Source organism: Myxine glutinosa, chromosome 2 (assembly GCF_964187855.1).
Source record: "Myxine glutinosa chromosome 2, kmMyxGlut1.1, whole genome shotgun sequence".
NCBI classification, from domain to species: Eukaryota; Metazoa; Chordata; class Myxini; order Myxiniformes; family Myxinidae; genus Myxine; species Myxine glutinosa.
Window position 1 is genome coordinate 173,753,877 of NC_136262.1, and position 10,000 is coordinate 173,763,876.

The following is a 10,000-nucleotide window of genomic DNA, read 5'->3' on the forward strand; positions in this document are numbered from 1 at the left end:
TTTGCTTTCTGCACACCTTCCTTTTTTTTTTTCTTTTTTTTTTTTTTGCTGTGGCATGCGGTTTGCGGGGTTCACTGTGACCAAAAGCATCCCTGCATGAATGGCCCATTTGGATATTTCCAGCCAAAGGCGAGTCAAGTATCGAGTTTATCAGGGTTCTTCTCAAAGTTTTATGCCGACGGTGCACCATCGCCATATTTATTCACCCCACCTGAGCTACATTTCGGCTAAAGAACGGTACCAACCAAATTGTACATTTATGCTAAGATGACGCGTTCTCGAGGATAGATAGATATTTGAAGCCAGGGTGCACATTGTGAGGATCCATTCTGGAGACTGAAGAGTAAAATCCAACCGAGTTTGTTGGACCAAATAAACACGTGCACACCCATGCAGGTAGAACGTGTCCAACCCACGAAGATGTGTGCGTGTGTATATATATATATATATATATATATATATATATATATATATATATATATATATATATATATATATTTCAAAAACAGAAACGAGTGTATTATGGTTAATTGTATCGCCAAGCAAATCTGGATTGGAATTTCACAATTCAAACGATTATCTGTATTTAAACAAAATCACAACAAAAATCTGCAAATCGACTTCTAAGGCTAATCATGAGACGAGTTTTGAGGATTTTCTTTGAATTGGGAGAGTGAAGTTTACCGATTTTTCTTCATGGTGGAGGGAGAGGGGATGACTGTTTTCAGGGAGTATTAATGCAAAAGTTATACAGCTTTTAGCCTTTTAATAAATTGCCCTTTGGCTTGCTCTGCTTCTTCTTCTTCTTCTTCTTCTTCTTTAATTATTGTCAATCGTATTCTTTTCCTTTTCCTCTTCTTTTTCCCACCGCCTATCCTTTCATCTGCGGTGTCATGTTTTGTGAGCTTGTTGTTGTCTTTGGAGTGTTTGTTCAAATTGAGGTTAAACGAGGTTTTTTAAAATTGCAATAGTTTTCTTTTTCAAGCAGCTGTCTGAAACATTGACTGTTGAACCTTTTTTTTTTTTTTTCAAGCGACAATATGTTTCTGTGAACAACGTCCTTGATTCAAAATGTATAACCAATAATTATTTTGCACTTTGAAATTGAGCCATCAAATATACCCTTATTTCTGAGAAATCAGCTTCAAAAATATCCTGTTAAAAAAGAGCAAGGATTTCCACAGCAAGAGTAGGTTTATATTTCAAACGTTGGTTTGGACATCGCTGAGATTATGTAAGGATTTTGTGCATATTTTAACCTCGTTTACAGTTTATCTTGAGGAATAATTACGGAAATTTCAAACTATACACTGTCATTTCCCAGCATTTATCTTACTCTCCTCGTTGATCTGCTTGAATAGAAACAAACCATTCCTGCTTACTGGTTCCATAGGATGATCAGTGTTGTTAGATGAAACTATGCAAGTTATTTTCCAGCAGGCAATTCGAAGTATGGATAAAAGTGAACAAATTGCATGCATCACGCAAACTCGACATAGTCACGTGAAAAAGTAAGTACACCCCGTGTAAAGTTTTGACTTTTTCAACATATTTCAACATACAGCTATTTGATCTTCATTTCAACAATATTGATAGATAAAGGTGATATAATATAACAAATATCATGAAACATTTACATTTTGTAGTCCATTGTATAATTTAAATAAACATAAATGCAAATTTTGCGTGTGGAAAAAGTAAGTACACCCTATGAAATGTTTTTTTAAAATCTTAACATATGTGGACATATCAACATTTGATCTTCATTTAAACAGTATCTATAGATAAAGGTGATCTAATTGAACAAAAAACAATGAAAGATTGACTTTGCAATAATTTATTCAACAAAAAATTAACAGAGATGCCATTTCCTTCTATGGAAAAAGTAAGTACACCCTTGGCTCTAATAGGTGGTATTGCCCCCTTTGGCAGAAACAACCTCATGTGTTGGCATTTCTTATAACTGTCTACCAGTCTCTGACATCCACTGGGAGAAATTTTTGCCCACTCCTCCATGCAGTATTCTTTCAGCTGTGCGATGTTTGAGGGGTTTCTTGCATGCACAGCTCGTTTCAAATCCCCCCACAACATCTCGATGGGATTTAGATCCGGGCTTTGACTTGGCCATTCCAGAACCCTCCATTTCTTTCTTTTCAGCCATTACTTGGTCGATTTAGTGGTATGTTTAGGGTCATTGTCATGTTGCAAGGTCCACCTTCGGTTGAGCTTCAACTTTCCGACAGATGGCCTCACATTATCCTCAAGCACCTTCTGGTACAATGAAGAATTCATAGTGGATTCTATGATGGTGAGCTGCCCAGGCCCTGATGCAGCAAAGCTGCCCCAAACCATAATATTTCCACCACCATGCTTTACAGTTGGTATCAGGTTCTTGTGGTCAAATGCTGTCTTTGGTTTTCGCCAAACATGTCTTCTGGTACTGTGGCCAAATAGCTCTACCTTTGTCTCATCTGTCCAGAGCACATTGTTCCAGAAGTGCTGGTCTTTGCGTAGGTGTTCATTGGCAAACTTTAGTCTTGCCCTGATGTTCTTTCTGGACAGCAAAGGTTTCCTCCTGGCGCACCTCCCATGTAGATCAAATTTGTGCAGCCTCTTTCTAATGGTAGACCCGTGCACTTTGACATCAACAGTGGCAAGAGCTACCTGTAGGTCCCGTGATGACATTCTGGGGTTCTTTGAGACTTCTTTCAGCATCTTGCCGTCTGCTCTCGGGCTGAACTTGCTGGGGCGGCCTGGCCTGAACAAGTTGGCAGTTGTTTGGAATCTTCTCCACTTGTAGATGATCTTCCGGACAGTCGAATGATTGATTTCAAATTGTTTGGAGATCTTCTAAAATCCCTTCCCAGACTCGTAAGCATCCATAACCTTCTTTCTGAAGGCCTCAGAGAACTCTTTTGATCTAGGCATGGTGACGCTGCACACTTCAACAACAAAGAGCAAACCAAACTAAATGTCTGAGGTTTAAATAAGACGGGTTCCTCCAAAATCCTCTCTAACGATGTTCTAATCATTTGCACCTGAGCTGGTGCACCTGATTCTAATTTTAGGTATTTGAAGTAGTGATAAATGTAGGGGTGTACTTACTTTTTCCTCATGCCAAATTTGCATTTATGTGTATTTAAATTATACAATGGACTACAAAATATAAATGTTTCATGATATTTGTTATATTATATCACCTTTATCTATCAATATTGTTGAAATGAAGATCAAATAGCTGTATGTTGAAATATATTGAAAAAGTCAAAACTTTACATGGGGTGTACTTACTTTTTCGCGTGACTGCAGCTGGGCATTTGACGCAGTCTTGCCCCTGACTGCTTCTCGCACAGTCAATGCACATCTATCAATGGAACCCTCTCCTCTCCCGGTGGAAGCTTGAGTGCCCCAAGGCAGTGTCTTCAGTTTGAGTTTTGTTCCTTGTATAAATAAGTGACCTCTCAGATGCTCTGGAAAACCCTCTCTAACTCTTCCTTTTTACAGATGGCTCCACTTTGTGTCGTACCCCCATCTAACCCATGTGTCCACATGTAACTGTCAGGCATACAGCACCTATCTGCTGATCTGGAATTGATTAGAAGTTGGTTTGATTAATGAAATGGAGAATGTCCTTCAGTCATGGAAAATCTCAGTCTCATCCTTTTGCTTGGAAAGGTCATCAAACAAATCCACCAATTTCCATGGGCAGCCACATGTAACAGGTTGAGTCCCTTAACCTTCTAGACCTCACCATCAGCGATGACCTCTCCTCGGACCACCATATAGCAACGCTGGAGTGCAATGCTAACCGCAGATGGCTGGGGCATTCGACGTCAATCATAGTCTTTACTTGGAAAATCAGAACTACTTGAAGCCAACAAGGCCTTTGTCCATAGCTCAATGGAGTTATTTCTCTCTCTCTCGCTGTCTCTCTCTCTCTCTCTCTCTGTCTCTGTCTCTCTCTCTCTCTGTCTCTGTCTCTCTGTCTCTCTGTCTCTCTCTCTCTGTCTCTCCCTGTCTCTCTCTCTCTCTCTGTCTCTCTCTCTCTGTCTCTCTCTCTCTGTCTCTCTATCTCTGTCTCTCTGTCTCTCTGTCTCTCTCTGTCTCTCTGTCTGTCTCTCTGTGTGTCTCTCTGTCTGTCTCTCTGTCTCTCTCGTATTCACAACAGCATATCTGTCTCTCTTTGATTGTTGAGGTGCAGACATAAATTCCATCAAAATGATTTTATTATCTTGAATTCGCTGTCAGAAATAGTTTTTGCATCACAGAGAATGTAGGACTGGTCGTTTGCCTCCATACTTCTGATTGTGTAAAGGGACAGGGAAAATACAACGGTGTTTCAAATCTTCACCAAAAATCGAATCCAGACCTTCATCGAAAACGGATCTTCACCAAAATCGAATCATTTCGTCATTGTCGCACACCCAACCTGTCCACCGAGTTTCGTCCGAATTCGTCCACAACTTGAGATATCCTGCTCACAGCTAAACAGACAGGGGTGAAGACAGGTGAAAACAAATTGGAGTCGTTCAACTCTCTGAAACCCAATTGGCTTCCTCCAGATAGCCAGTTCACCACCTCAGATGTTTTCATCAAAAAAAATGTTGCCAGGACATACAAAAAACTCCATTTTAATCACAGCATCAGCTTTTTCAATCTGACCCTACAGGATTGCATTTCAGTTTAAAACTTTCCAAAACCAAACCAGCCGACAAAGGCTGTGCCAGACAGTCTTTTTTTTACACACTGTAGCACTGTCTACATCCAGGTCCATCTCCAATGAAAGCATACAAAAGCTTGCATTCTGAGCTGTGTCCAAACCTGGAGAATAACTTGAAAAGTAATTTCGTATGCTTTTTGCATTATGCTTGCAAGTTTATTTGTAAACACTTGGAATGTGTCTTTCAATCCAGACAAATCTTACTCTTTCTCTCTCTCTCTCTCTCCGAATGGACCATATGGCAACCCCTCCACTGTACTTTCTCAACAATATTCTTGAGGAAGTTCAGTCACTCAAACTCCTGGGAACACCATCAGTCATGATGTTTCTTGGGCAGCCAACCTTTCAGTCAGCCTCCAAAGCCAGCTGCTCACTGGGCATCCTCCTTCATACAAAGTCCTTCCTTGGCACACCTGAACTCCTATCCACATGCAAGGCCTTCATCCGCAGGTTGATGGAGTACTGCTCTCCCCTGTGGGCTGGCTCCCCTGCCTCACATTTTGCTCAGCATGACACCATGGAAACCAAGACCTTCAAGATTATTGGAATCTCCCGTGATTAAGCTGAGTCTATGGGCCCATCTATCATTTTGCCATCACAGACAGATCGGTGGTCTCTGTCTTCTCCAGCTTCATTTCTTGTGTTGCACCCTTTCATCTTTGCGTGCTTTGTCTTTCCACCATCTCTCTCTCATTCCGTCCTCCCCTCCCCCACCCCACCTCCCAAGTTTTTGCAGGGCTCACATAGTCCACCATCAACCCCCTTCTGGTGAAACTACCTAAATCCAGGATCACTGCACACCTCCACTCATTTGTTACTCTTTTTTCCATACCTGTAGAATCTACTTATACATTCTCTTCAATCTCATTCCTCCCTCCAGGTCTTCAAGACAGCTGCTCTCCACAATCTCAGATCATCCCCAATTCAAAACCATTATCATTTCTATCTTCGTTAATCCTCCAGCCTGGTGTTGGCTTAGCGGTTAGGGTGCCGGCTTGGGATCCTAGGATCCTGGGTTCGAATCCCGGTCGATCGCTGAATTAACGCCAGGGGGGCTGACTCAGCCTGTCATCCTTCCGAGGTCGGCAAATTTGAGTACCAGCTTGCTGAGATGAATGATCACGGTGTGTACCCCGATTTAGAATAGGTACACCGTATCCCTGCACATCGTAAGAGCGTGACCAAGGGTTGGCATCAGGAAGGGCATCCGGCCATAAAAACATTGCCTCAAACAGGAAACCATGATTGTCATGGGGCCCGCAAGGCTAACCCCCGCTCTAGCGGGGAAAATGGCCTTAAAACGATCATTCATTCATTCATTCATTCTTTGTTAATCCTCCCCCCTCCCACTACCCCAAGCCAAGCTCCTTCCAAATTTCGTTTATTCTTCCTGTGTCCATCTTGTCCACCCCTCACTCCTCCCCACACCCATTGTTTGCCCAGGTCTCCCTCTTTTGTTCTTCAATGCTACTTTTGTCCTGTTACATCCTGATCTGTTCAGTTTTCTAGCTTTTCCACGAGCATTGACTGTGTATACAAATAAAAGAAAAAAATAAAGTCCATATATACGGCAGTAGAAGCCAAATTGCATGTGAACTACACTTCACAATGACAATAAGAGGTTTGCTTTTTCCACAGAATAAGTATGTCTGATTGTGGTTTACATGACACCAGTCGCCACTGTTCCCTACATCCACCTTGCCAAAATTATTACCAGTGGTGGAGTTTACGTTTTCACCCCCGTCTTTGTTTGTGTGCAGGATGTCTCAAAAAGTTGTGGATGGATTTATATGAACTTTTGTGGGCAGGTTGGGTGTGTGATAAGGACGAATTAATTAGATTTTGATGAAGATGTGGATACTACAATAACCTCCGCCACCGAAGGTGGGAGGAGGTTTTGTTTTAACCCCTGTCTGTTTGTGTCTGTCTATATGTCTGTTTGTGTCTGTCTATATGTCTGTTTGTCTGAGCAGGATAGATATCTCAAACTTCTTTCCTTTCATTATTAAAATCAATAAAACCGCCTCCTAAATAAGCTAAAAAGTGCAAAGATTAAATCTCGGCAGGAAGGCGTAGTATGTGTCTTCATTCAAGTTCCGATTGCGAAGACTTAGGCCAATGTCTAGCCTTTTATTTGCCCTTTTCTGTCGATTACCAAAAGCAGGGGTGGGTGGCCGCAGAGGAGAGGCATTTATGGGATGATTAAATGTTGCCTTTGTTGTTTTAAATATTTTTAAAATTCCAAAAGAAAATCGAACCTCAAGACTCAGCTCGCCTTTCCCAAGCTGCTGTTCTTTCAAAACCTGGGAAGAACCCTGACTATGAATGTTAAAAGGAGAAAAAATGTTTCCCAAAATTCAATTTCTTTGCTTTCCTTCGTTCTTCGAAGCATGAAGTGGCATGCTTTTGTCGACACGTCCATGTCACGCCTAAACCCTTTTGATATGTAATGTAAATATTGCATTGATTGCTACAAACGAACAATTTGAATCCTGCCACTACTTTGGGATGATTTTGGCACCTACAGTTGCTCTGTTGTGCATGTTTAGCATAATTAGGCCCTTGGTGCCGGAGAGGGTGACGTTAACGTCGGGGCAGGGGTTGGGAGATGAAACATGCTTAGCTTTCTTTTGGCATGGAGAGAACGGGTTTGCTTATGCATTCAATTCCTAAAGCTGAAATCCCTTTCCTCTGATATTGTTTTGCGTTCACCCAACTTTGAGGGATTCATTTTTGTTGATCATAGTCATAATGAAGAAGGTGATTTAAGAAGGTCTGTGGTTCTCACTGTACTGACGTCTTGTTTTTCTCTATTCTGCCTTCCCTGACATTGTCATTCCGAATGTGGTATGGAGGCGGTAAGTCTGCATACATCTTGAAGAAAGCCACTACGGCAGTAGAAGACATTTTATTTTGGCCCTGATCCATTTACCTGAATATATTGGATATGTGGAATAGGATGACTTGTGTAAATACATTCCTAGAGCATGATTGAAGACAACAAAAGGATTTTTTTTTTTTTGTGGTTCATATTGCTACCCACACTAGTGAGAAGATATTCCCTTCTTCCCTCCAAGTTATTTTTTAATTTTTTGATATTTTTAAATTTTTTGACATTCTTTTAGCCTGCCAGGGTGGCCTAGAAGTACGCACACTCACTTCTAAGCTGTCTAGCCTGTGTTTTAATCTCGACCAAGCTATAAACCGGTGTTTCACAGGCAGGGTAATTCATCAGTGTGTGTGCCGGCCATCGAATGAACGTTAAACTGGCCGTCCCATCTACCAGCATTAGTTGGTGTACGTTAAAGATTCACATGGTGTTCGTCGCGAAGAGTAGGGGAGCTATTGCCGGCACCTTGAACAAAGCAGGCCTAGCCAGCTGGTTCGGGAAAGACTTGGGTCAAGCTTGCCCTGTTCAACCCCACAAGAACATGGGAATAATTGTGACCGTTAAAAAAGAAGTTGTTGTTTTGAGATTATTGCATCGGAATGGGAAATTTCCAAAACATTGAATCCTCCGACTATGAATTTGCAATTAGTCACTGGCTTTGACGCCAATACAAATTGTTATTGCAGACCCGAGGTATCAAAAAGGTACATTTATCGAACAAACAGTTTCAAATAGAGCACCTCGCCATCATTGGAGCATTTAAATTGCATTGGATGTGTCAATAAATATGAATTGTTGCTACCAACTTTCTGGCTCGATGACCGAAGACGCCATTTGCATTTTTGTTGCCACAATCCCCACCCCATTTGGAATCCCGTGTGGGCACGGACAACTTGCTTGTCTTTTGAATACTTGAATGCTTTAACTTTTTCCCCAAATTTCAATCTAATAGAAGTTTATACGTGTACAGGATTCTCAATAGCTTAAATTTTTTTTTAATCATAATTTTGTTTATCCTGATGCCATCACCCACTAATAACTTAAGAGCAACTTTTCATCAGGGATCAGATTAATCTATGACAACTTTTAAGTTAAATTATATTTCATTAAAATGAATACAAACATACCGTTCAAACCGTCAGCTGACATGTCTCATCTTTGCCATTATTTCATTAGTCCGTCTATAATATCCTCTCAAGGCGTGAGACATCACGGAGGGAACAAAATCTAGAAGATGCTCAATGCTCGCTCACTCAATGCTCATAACTCATCGAGTACAAGATGTTAATATTTATACATTTGGTATTTCGTGTGATGACAAATGCTATGTGGAAACCATGATCTAAACTTTGGATACAAATCGCACTTCACTTGTCAACGTCTGCACAATGTCTGTGTGAGAAAGTCATGAATGAGAGCAAAGTTAAAAGTGCTGCATTGCAAATTGATGAAATTTGTGGTAACTCTATTATGTTATTTTTGCCATTGAATACATATAAATGGAGAACTCTCATTTAATAGGGAAGACATCCTGTTTGAGAAAATCAAGAAATCGGAAAAAAAAATTCAACAAATTAGAACATGAGTGTTGTTCTAAGTCGAACACGACATGACGGATCTAGATGATTTGCTTTTGACACTCGTTCACTTTCAAATTTGCACTCGTTCATTGGCAATTACGAAACACCATTTGAATCATTCTCTCTGCCTGCAATTATCTCATTGTTTACATTGATCGGTTCTGAGATACCTGAGACAAACGAGCATAAAGAATGAACCATTATGATCACAAAACGCTAGCCATCGTTGGGAAGATCCATATTCAGAACACAACACACCGCCAGCACTATTGGCTGCCCGGTAAGCAAGGGTTGGGTCTGACATTTTGACCAATTGGTCTTCATCCATGACTGTGCGAACTACCGAATTAAGCATCCTACCAAGGGGGAAAGAGTATCACATCACCACACTGAGCAGATGGTGAGACTTCACGTCGTTTCCATCATTACCGCTTTTGATGAAGCTGCTTGCCATTGATCCTGATCAGATATCAAAAATGGACTTGTCCTGGAGACTGAATTTAGCCATTTATCTCGTATGTCACTATTGCATTGATTAATCTCTCTCGTTCACATATAACGGTATTTATTTCGGGCACAGTGTTCAGCATACCTATCGTGGCCTGCATTTACACAATGGTGTCGTTGGAATGAGACAGTTTATATATATATATATATATCTTTTGGCACACCTGCACACCCTTTGGCACACCCCATCCTATGGTTATCCAGGTATGGTATTGTTAACCCTTTGAGTACGGATGACGTCCAGTGCCGCAACCCGTGAAAAAGTTTTGTGTCCGGATGACGTTACTACACGTCATCGACTAT

At 41.1% G+C, this 10,000-nt stretch overlaps 1 protein-coding gene across 12 annotated transcripts in view; it reads left to right on the forward strand.

Annotated features, from left to right (window-relative positions):
- The window catches only part of ADD1 (adducin 1), a 195,658-nt gene that overhangs the window by 154,812 nt on the left and 30,846 nt on the right, over window positions 1–10,000 (forward strand). The gene's annotated exons all lie outside the window — the stretch shown is intronic.